Here is a 10,595-nt window from a genome sequence, read left to right as displayed (position 1 = left end):
TCTTTTAGCCATTCTTTTAGGGTAGACTGCTATTGATAAATTTTATTAGTTTTTTTTCATCTGAGAATATCTCGATTTACTTCATTCTTGAAGGATAATTTTCCTGGATATAGAATACTTTTCTTTCAATACTTAAAAATGTTTCCTTCTAGTCTCAGTCTCTGATGAGAAGTCAATTGTCATTTAATTGTTTTTCACTACAGGTAAAATATTTTTCTCTAACTGCTTTTAAGATTTTTCCTATGTCTTTAGTTTTCAGATATTTGAAATTGATGTGCCTTGGTGTGGGCTTCTCTGGACTTATGCTGTTTAAGATTTGCTCAACTTCTTTTTTTTTTTAATATTTTATTTATTTGACAGAGAGAGAGACACAGTGACAGAAGGAACACAAACAGGGGGAGTGGGTGAGGAAGAAGCAGGCTTCCCACCTAGCAGGGAGCCCGATGAGGGGCTCGATCCCTGGACCCTGGGATCATGACTGAGCTGAAGGCAGATATTTAACCGAATGAGTCACCCAGGTACCCCTCAACTTCTTTAAATTATAAATTTATATGATTTGTCAAATTTGGAAAGTTTTCTGTCATTAATTATTTTAAGTACTTTTTCAGTCCTGCCTGCTTTCTCCTCTCCTTCTGGGACTTCGACAACTTCAGTGAATGTTAAATCTTTTGTTATAATACTACAGGTCCCTGAGGCTCTGTTCATTGTCTTTCCAGTCAATTTTCTCTCTGCTGTTCAGATCAGATAATTTCTATTGTTCTATTTTCAAATTCTTTGATTCTTTCCTCTGTGCCTTCTATTTTACTGTCGAACTCATACTTGGAGTTTTTCCCCCAGTCTTATTAAAAATAATGGACATATATCACTGTATAAGTTTAAGGCATACAGCATGATAGTTTGATTTACATGTATTGTGAAATAATTACCTCAAAAAATTCACCTAGCATCCATTTTTTTATATAGGTGCAATAAAAAGAAAAAAGAAAAAAAGGGAAAAAATTATTCATGATGAGAACTCTTAGGGTTTATTCTCTTAACAACTTTTCTGTATTTCACACAGTAGTGTTAGCTGTAGTCCTCATGTAGTCCCTGCCTAGTAATTATTTATCTTATACATTGGGTTTTTATTTTGGTTATTTGACTTTTCCATTCTAAGATTTCCATTTGCTTCTTCTTTATATCTTCCAGTATTTTGCTCAGACTTTTAACTTTTTCATTTATTTTAAGCATGTTTATTGCTCATGGAAACATTATTATAGCTGCTCTAAAATATTTGTCAGATAATTCTAACATCTCTGTCATCTCAATGTTGGCATCTTTTGACTGGTTTCTTAAATTTACTTTGTGATCTCCCCAGTTCCTGGTATGACAAATAATTTACTGCTGAAACCTGGACATTTTGAGCATTATATTAAGAGACAACAGAACTTGTTTAAACCTTCTGTTTTAACTGCCCTTTTCTGACACTGTTCTAGCAGAAAAGAAGAGTTTGTCATTATTGCCCTGGAGTAGAAGTCCAGGTTCCCCACTTGGTTCTTGCTGACACTCAAGTAGGGGGTTCCTGTTATTCTGGCTCCACATTAAGCTACCCCTGAAACCTCCATTGCTGACAAGAGTAGGATTGCCTTGTTCCTGCTTCCAATGTGGCCTCTACCAACACCATGGAGGGGGGTGGTCTCATTACAGTGGGGCACTGGTGAAAGTCCTGACTCTACATTATACTTCCTCTGACATCCCCCTACAAGAGAAGGTAAGCAATGCCTCATTACTGCCACACTACCTATGTGTCGCTACTGACACTAGTGGGAGAGGGAACAGGACTTACACTACCTAGCAGGAATATCCCAGTTCCCTACTGTCAGCTTTCTCTGGCACTTCCTTGACAGCAGGTCTTCGGTGCCTCATTACAGCCTGGTGACAGTGGAAGACTAGGCTCCCCATTCTGCCTTTGCTGACGTGGATTTGAGGTAAGACCAGATTTTCTGTTGTATTTGCCTGCAACAGAATGATTATTGTTTAAAGGTTTTCTGTCTTGCTAGTTTGCCCTTTTCCTGGGGCTTTCTTTCCTTGGGACTTTTTGTGATTGCATCTGTTAGCATTCCTGGATTGTCAGCTTCTTTAACTCCACGTCTGGGATATATGAAACAAAAAGAAAGCAGAAGAGAACTCACCAACATGTCACGTTTTGGGTCCAGAGGTCCCTAGTGTGTCTGCCTTCTTTTCTTCACCTGTCAGGGCCTACTTATGTATGTGTTATGTATATCATCCAGAATTTTTAGCTGTGTAATGCTATAGACTGAATGTTGTATCCCTCCCCATTCATATGTTAAAACTCTAAGCCCCAGTGAGATGGTATTTGAAGATGGAGCCTTTAGAGGTAATTAGGTCATGAAGGTGAAGCTCTCATGAGTTCCACTCGAAGAGACACTGGAGATGCTTGCTTCCTCTCTCTTTCTACCAGCTGAGGATACAGTGGGGGAAAAAAGTGTCCATCTGCAAACCAGGAAGTGTGTTCTCACCAAGAACCAGATTGGGCAACACCTTGATCGTGGACTTCCCAGATTAGAGACCTCTAAGAAATAAACTTCTGTGTTTAAGCCATCAAGTCTATGGTACTTTTTTTTTTTTTTTAAAGATTTTATTTATTTATTTATTTGACAGAGAGAAATCACAAGTAGATGGAGAGGCAGTATGGTACTTTTTTAATAGATGCCCAAGCTGACCAAGACACATGACTTTTGAGGCAAAGTCTGAAAAGGTTGTGAATCTTCTGCATGTCTATCTTAGGATGCTTGCTCCATCTACTCTGAGTCCACCATACTGGGAAGCCACAAGTAGACACTCCAGTCAACCATCATAGCCAGGTTCCCAGCCAATAGACAGTATTAAATGTGAGCCAAAAAGTCAGCATTTTTGGCTATCCAGTCCAGACAAGCCTTCTGATAGAACTTTCAGCCATAGATAATAATATCTAATTGCAAGTGACTGAGAAATTACTCAGAATTACTCAGCTGCATTATTTCTGAAATACTTGCTCACAAATGCATGAGTAAAATAATTGCTTTTTTTTTTTAATGCCTCGAAGTTTTGGGGTAATTGAATGAGCAGCAATAATAACCAGAATACTATTTTCTAGAAGGAAAAATTGAAGTAATGGAGATTATTTGACTTTCTCAAAGGACTTTGGCAGTTTTTTCTATTACTGCTAAAACAAATTACCACAGATCTAATAATTTAACACTCATTTATTATCTCACAATTCTATAGGTTAAGGTCTGATATGGGTTTACTGGGTTAAATACAAGGTGTTGACAGGGCCATATTCCTTAATGGAGGCTTTGGGTAAGAATTTACTTCCAAACTCATTTAGATTGTTGCCAGAATTGAGTTCCTTGTGGTTGTAGGACTGAGGTTTACATTTCCTTGCTGGCTGTCAGCCAGGGGATGGTCTTTGTTCCTAATGGCTGCCTAATCCCTTCTCATGCTTTCCACCATGAGGCCCCCTATAGTCCTTGCATTTGAGTCCCCACATCTCAGATTTAGTAGTGTTGTTTCTGCTCTTCTTGCCCTTCAAATCTCTCCCTCTCGCCCTTCTGCTGCATCTGTCTTGCTTTCTCTTCTGTTACATATCTCTTCTGCTTCTAGCTGGAGAAAATTCTCTGCTTTTAAGGGTTTATGTGATTTGATTGGACCCACCTTCATAATCCAGGATGCTTTCCCTATTTTAAGGTCAACTGCAAAGTTATGTTTGCAGAGTTTCTTTGGTCACTTAAGGTAGTATATTCACAGGTTCTGGGGATTAGGGCATGGATATGTCCAGAGTGAAAGGGGGACATTATTCTGCTTACCATAGCACAACTAGAAAGGAAAATAGAACTCAGGTATACTAGCTCTCACCATTTGTGTCTGTCAATTTCTGTAGGGCAGAGCTAAATAACCTCCCTAAGTCCCTTCTGGTCAACTTTCTTAAATCTACCCTCCTGATATTTTTTGCCATCTCCCAGAATGATCTGTGATTAAGCCCAAGGCCATAAATTAAAAAGAAACAAGGTTGTGTTCTGAATACAAATACTTTAATCCCTGTGGCTCTGTTTCAGTCATATCTGTCCCCACCTTCCAGAGTGTTTAGAAAGGATCTGGTCATTCAGCATGTGACAATAGATTGGTAACAAGGAGAAGGAGAACTGGAGAGAGTAAAAAGGAGGGGATGGGGAAGACTAAAAGGAAAATGACTAGAGAAGAGGGAGGGAATAGAGGAAGAAGAAGGAGAAGAAGGAGGAGAAGGAGAAGAGAAGGAGGAAGAGGAGGAGGAGAAGAAGAAGAAAAAGGAGGAGGAGGAGGAAGAGAAGGGAGGAGGAGGAAAAGGAGAAAAAGAAGGGAAGAAGAGGAGGAGGAAGAGGAAGGAGAAGAGGAGGAGGAGGGATGGGAGGAGGAGGAGGAGGAGGAGGAGGAGAGTGGGCCAGGGAGGAGGAGAAGGAGAGGGGGAAGAAAGTCGTAGTATAAGGAGGTAGGGAGACGAGAGAACAGCCAGCTGATAAGATGCTATGGATCTTCTATCCACACATCTACCCAACCTGGCTGATAAGAGGCACAGACACACTGAGTGGACATAAGACCAATGCTAGCCTTTACAGAGTCTGTGTGACAATCAGAAAAGGCAGCCTGTCTGGGCAGATGCAGCACATGATTTGGCAAGTGAAGACCAGGCTGAGTTTCAGCCCTGACTGTGCCAGGTGCCCTTGGGAAGACACAATCTACATAGCTGTATGCAGTGCTCTGATAATGGCCTCCACAGACAGCTGCCTGCCCACTGTGTGTGTGTGAGGTACAGCATTAGCATTAGGCTCCTGGCCACTCTCACCAGGAACCTTCTCCTGCAATGTCTAAGGAAGATCTAAAGGCAGACAGGTCTTGCCTGGTTACAGACTGGATCAGAACTCTTCGATCATAAATCACCTCCTCTCCAGCCAAAAGAAGTCCCCAGTCCCCTCTTATGTTTGTCATTCTTCCTTGAGATTAGTCACCAGATCAGTTATTAAAGAAAGTAGAGAATTAGAGAATCTGGCTGTCTCTCCAGAATCCTCCACATTTACAAGAGGTTAAATGGCAGGGACAGTCCGGTCCTTGCTGGTTATTTCCTTTGAGACAGCAGCCAGAAGGAGGGGTGGCCGTTGAGGCAGGAAGGAAGAATAATGTTGTTGTTTAATACTGCCCAGCTCAGCAGATGAAAGCCTGCAGGCCTTTGGCTGAAGATAGCACAGAACGGGACAAGCAGAGCCAAACTTCAATCATTTCTCATCAGTGTTTACATCAGTGAGCCCTGGGCACTGCCCTGCTGGCAGCCTGGGTTCTAGTAGCTGTTGGCTCATGGCCTGACTGAAGAGAGATTCCAGATTTTGGAGGGAGTGGAGGGAAGTAAGAACAACATGTCCTGTTCACCCAGAGGGTATGGAGGCCTCTAGAGAGGCCAGAGGTACAGGTCACCTGGCTTTGGGTTGATGTACCCTCCCAGATCCAGTGCACATGTGCCAGGACAATCTCAGATCAGAGATGAAAGAGGCCTTACAATTAGGATATGGTTCAGTTTTCTGATTTCAGCTAGGGAAAATGGGATCCTGTCCATTTTATAGGTAAGCAACCAAACCTGGCCTTACCTTGGGATATATGGCTAACAAATAGATTGAAGGGAAAGGAGGGTAAGGTAGAAATGCAGTCTTTTGTCCCCACTGGTCCCCTCTTGGTAACACTTTGGCAACCTGTCCAACCTGAACCAGCATGAGCAGCACTCTGGAAATAATGCTTGTCTGTTTGCCCCTTATGTATCCCAACTCCTTTGTGGGAATTGCCAGAATCTAGTAAGCCTATTATCCAAGGCTCAAGTGTGTGGTGTTGATTATTTAAGGGAAGTCATTCCTATTAAGAGCCAGAATAGCCAGGGAGAAAGTAGCCATGGAAAAGAGATTTAATTCTCTGTAGGACTTGATGAGATGGAGAAGAAGGAAATGGACATTCATTTGAGGAAGCCTCATTTTTTAAAAGCATTTATTCCATTTATTAAAGCATTTATTCCATCTATTCCAGTATAAATGCATACAGTGCATACAATGTATGTACATACTATACATACATTGTCCCATTTAATCTGCACAGCAACCCTCAGAGAGGCATGAATTGAGGTAGCTTTATGGATGAGTTTAGGGCGTAAGCCTTATTTAGCATTGTTAGCCAATGAAGTGGAATTGGCTTCAAAACCAGCAGTTGTCCCCCTGAACCCCTATTCTTAACCCCTACACTATCTGCTTCTCATGGCAGAATAGGAGAGATGAGAGTTCTGGGAAGAAATGGGGAGAGGATTTGATTGGCAGATGGGTGAAATCTACATATATTTTCTGTGCTCAGACATGGGTTAGGTGCTCAGTACTTCTCTGGGCACCCGCTGATCTAAAATTATACTAATTTTATAGAAAACCCAGCTGTAACAACATAAATGAGATCCCCCAAATTCAGTTTTGTATTATCTAGGGTGAGCTCATTGTGAGGTTTATGAAATGACCTGGATGAGTCTGCTCATCACCCATCAGCCCTATTACACTCAAATTCCTATTATGATGGGTGTGGTGGTTACACTATTATTGTTTATTTGTCCGTGTCCTTTATTAATTTGTATGTCTCCTGGGGGTAGGAATTGCTAGTATGTAGCTCCATAAAGTTCCTCAGTAATTAAACTGAGTAAACTCTCTCCAGTTCCCTCAGTCCTCTCAAAAAGTTCTCAAGTTGAGTTAGTTAAATCAAATTATTTTGTGATGATCGTTTCACAATATAATATATATCAAGTCATCACACTGTACACTTTAATCTGACACAATATTTGTCAATAAAGCTGGAGAAGAGGAAAAAGAAAAAACTTCATCCAAAAGCGTTTTTTTCTAAATTATTTTTATTAACATATAATGTATTATTGGCCCCCGGGTACAGGTCTGTGAATCATCAGACTTACACACTTCACAGCACTCACCATATCACATACCCTCCTCAATGTCCATAACCCAACCACACCACCCCTTTCCTCAGCAATCCTGTTTGTTTTGTGAGATTATGAGTCTCTTATGGTTTGTCTCCCTCCCAGTCCCATCTTGTTTCATTTTTTCCTTCCCTACTTCCCAACCCCCCTGCTCTTCCTCTCAAATTCCTCCTATCAGGGAGATCATATGACAATTGTCTTTCTCTGATTGACTTATTTTGCTCAACATATGTTCCATCATTGTTGCAGTGGCAAGATTTCATTTCTTTTGATGGCTGCTTAGTATATATATATATATATATATATATATATATATATATATATATCACCTTCTTTATCCACTCATAAGTTCATGGACATCTAGGTTCTTTCCATAGTTTGGCTATTGTGGACATTTGGGTGCACGTGCCCCTTCAGATCACTACATTTGTATCTTTAGGGTAAACACCCAGTAGTGCAACTGCTGGGTTGTAGCTCTATCTTCAACTTTCTGAGGAAACTCCATGCTGTTTTCCAGAGTGGCTGCACCCATCTTGTATTCCCACCAGCATTGTAAGAGGGTTCCCCTTTCTCTGCATCCTCTCTAACATCTGTTGTTTCCTGACTTGTTAATTTTAGGCATTCTGATTGGTGTGTGGTGGTATCTCATTGTGTTTTGATTTGTATTTCCCTGACACTGAGTGATGTTGAGCACTTTTTCATGTCTGTTAGCCATCTGGATGTCTTCTTTGTAGAAACGTCTGTTCATGTCCTCTGCCCATTTCTTGATTGGATTATTTGTTCTTTGGGTATTGAGTTTGATAAGTTCTTGATAGATTTTGGATACTAGCCCTTTACCTGATATGTCATTTGTGAATATCTTCTCCCATTCTGTCAGTTGTCTTTTGGTTTTGTTGATTGTTTCCTTTGCTGTGCAAAAGCTTTTGATCTTGATGAAGTCCCAAGAGTTCATTTTTGCCCTTGCTTCCTTTGCCTGTGTGATGTTTCTAGGAAGAAGTTGCTGCAGCTGAGGTTGAAGAGGTTGCTCCCTGTGTTCTCCTCAAGGATTCTGATGGATTCCTGTCTTATACTGAAGTTTCATCCATACATTAAGTCTATTTTTGTGTGTGGTGTAAGGAAATGGTCCAGTTGCATTCTTCTGCATGTGGCTGTCCAATTTTCCCAACACTGTGTGTTGAAGAGACTGTTCCCCCGCCCCCCCACTGGACATTCTTTCCTGCTTTGTTGAAGATTAGTTGACCATAGAGTTGGGGGTCTATTCCTGGGCTCTCTATTCTGTTCCATCGATCTATGTGTCTGTTTTTGTGCCAGTACCATACTGTCTTGATGATGACAGCTTTGTAATAGAGCTTAAAGTCCAGAATTGTGATGCCACCAACTTTGGCTTTCTTTTTCAACATTCCTCTGGCCACTTGGGGTATTTTCTGGTTCCATATAAATTTTAGGATTATTTGTTTCATTTCTTTGAAAAAAAATGGATGGGATTTTGATAGGGATTGCATTAAATGTGTAGTTTGCTTTAGATAGCATAGACATTTTCACAATATTTGTTCTTCCAATCCATGAGCTTGGAACATTTTTCCATTTCTTTGTGTCTTCCTCAATTTCTTTCATGAGTACTTTATAGTTTTTTGAGTATAGATTCTTTGCCCCTTTGGTTAGGTTTATTCTTAGGTATCTTATGGTTTTGGGTGCAATTGTAAATGGGACTGACTCCTTAATTTCTCTTTCTTCTGTCTTGTTGTTAGTGTAAAGAAATGCAACTGATTTCTGTGCATTGATTTTATATCCTGACACTTTACTGAATTCCTATGTGAGTTCTAGCAGTTTTGGAGTAGAGTCTTTTGGGTTTTCCACATTAAGTATCATATCTTCTGCAAAGAGGGAGAATTTTAATTCTTCTTTGCTGATTTGGATGCCTTTTATTTCTGTTTGTTGTCTGATTGCTGAGGCTAGGACTTCTAGTAGTATGTTGAATAGCAGTGGTGAATGGACATCCCTGCAGTGTTCCTGATCATAGTGGAAAAGCTCTCAGTTTTTCCCCCATCAAGAATGATATTCAATGTGGGCTTTTCATAGATGGCTTTGATGATATTGAGGTATGTACTCTCTATCCCTATACTTTGAAGAGTTTTGACCAAGAAAGGATGCTTTTTCAGCATCTATTGAGAATATCATACGGTTCTTATTCTTTCTTTTATTATTGTATTTTATCACATTGATTGATTTGTGGATGTTGAACAAACCTTGCAGCCCAGGAATAAACCCCACTTTGTCGTGGTGAATAATCCTTTTAATGTACTCTTGGATCCTATTGGCTATTATTTTGGTGAGAATTTTTGCATCTGTGTTCATCAAGGATATTAGTCTGCAATTCTCCTTTTTGGTGGGGTCTTTGTCTAGTTTTGGCATGAAGGTAATGCTGGCCTCATCAGCCAAAAGAGTTTGAGTAAAGTTACAAAACATCTAGGCTCAAGGCTCCTATTGTCCCCTCAAATGGTTAAACTCCTTTTAAGAGTTTAAAGCAGTAATTTGAATTCATATTCTGGGACCCAGAGAAAATCTCTGAAGTGGCATTTCTTTCAACCAGTAGGTCCAGAAACATTTATGCATTGCAAAGATGGTAAAACTTCATCCTTTGAAATATCCCAAGACTGGTAAAGTTTGCTTTAAACCATATACTTAAAGTCTCATGATTTCTAAATTTGGCCAGAGAAGCATTAAGGCATGATTTAAAGATAAATAAGGAAAATCTCAGAAACCCAAGGTGGACAGACCTACTTTCCAGGGTCAGCTTTTCCACCGATTCTGTGACTTTGAATGAGCTGACTAACCTTTCGAAGTCTTAGTTTCATCATTATAAAATGGAAGAAAAAAGTAGAACACATCACAGGTGGTTGTTGTGAAATTTAATTGAGAAAATACATGCAAAGTATTTCCTGGAACAAGTGTGTCCCATAAACGTGAAAATAGGAGGTAAAATAAGCAGGATTGCTTTGGGTTTTTTCCATTCAAAGGCTATTTGTGTGTCCTAGGAAGAAGTAGGTGGCACAGTGGGTGGTTGGTTGGAGGAAGTACTGTGGTCTGTTTGCTGTGGGACAACCATAGGGAGAAGCTGTTTCAACAGGTTGCATGAGTCAGTGCAGGGAATTGCATAGGTATTGCTGTGCCTGAATGAAATTCACTGCTCCCCGTCCCACACCATTAAGGTGGAGCCTCACATTTTCTCTGATTAGCAGTTTTCCTTGTTTCTTAATATAGAAACCTGTTCTGTGAATCATTACACCACTTTATGAAAGACCTGAAATAGTCTACTCTCAGAAAAAAGCTTCTTTTCTTCCCCTTCAATTTTCCTTCTTGTATCTAGTAGGCAAGCCAATACTTTAAAGTGCTTTAATGTAGGGAAGGACTGACATTAATAATTCTCAGTGAATTCCACCTTCCCAAGTATTCACTCTGAAAAGATGTTGCCCTTGGAGACCTCCTGAAGTATTGGGTCATGGTAAACATAGGTTTGATGCTTGTTGAATGAACCTGAAGGCTCCAGATGTTGTTCTAGCTAGTCAGTTGTTGG

This window comes from Mustela lutreola, chromosome 6 (genome assembly GCF_030435805.1).
Source record: "Mustela lutreola isolate mMusLut2 chromosome 6, mMusLut2.pri, whole genome shotgun sequence".
NCBI classification, from domain to species: domain Eukaryota; kingdom Metazoa; phylum Chordata; class Mammalia; order Carnivora; family Mustelidae; genus Mustela; species Mustela lutreola.
Note: the sequence above shows the minus strand (reverse complement) of the source record.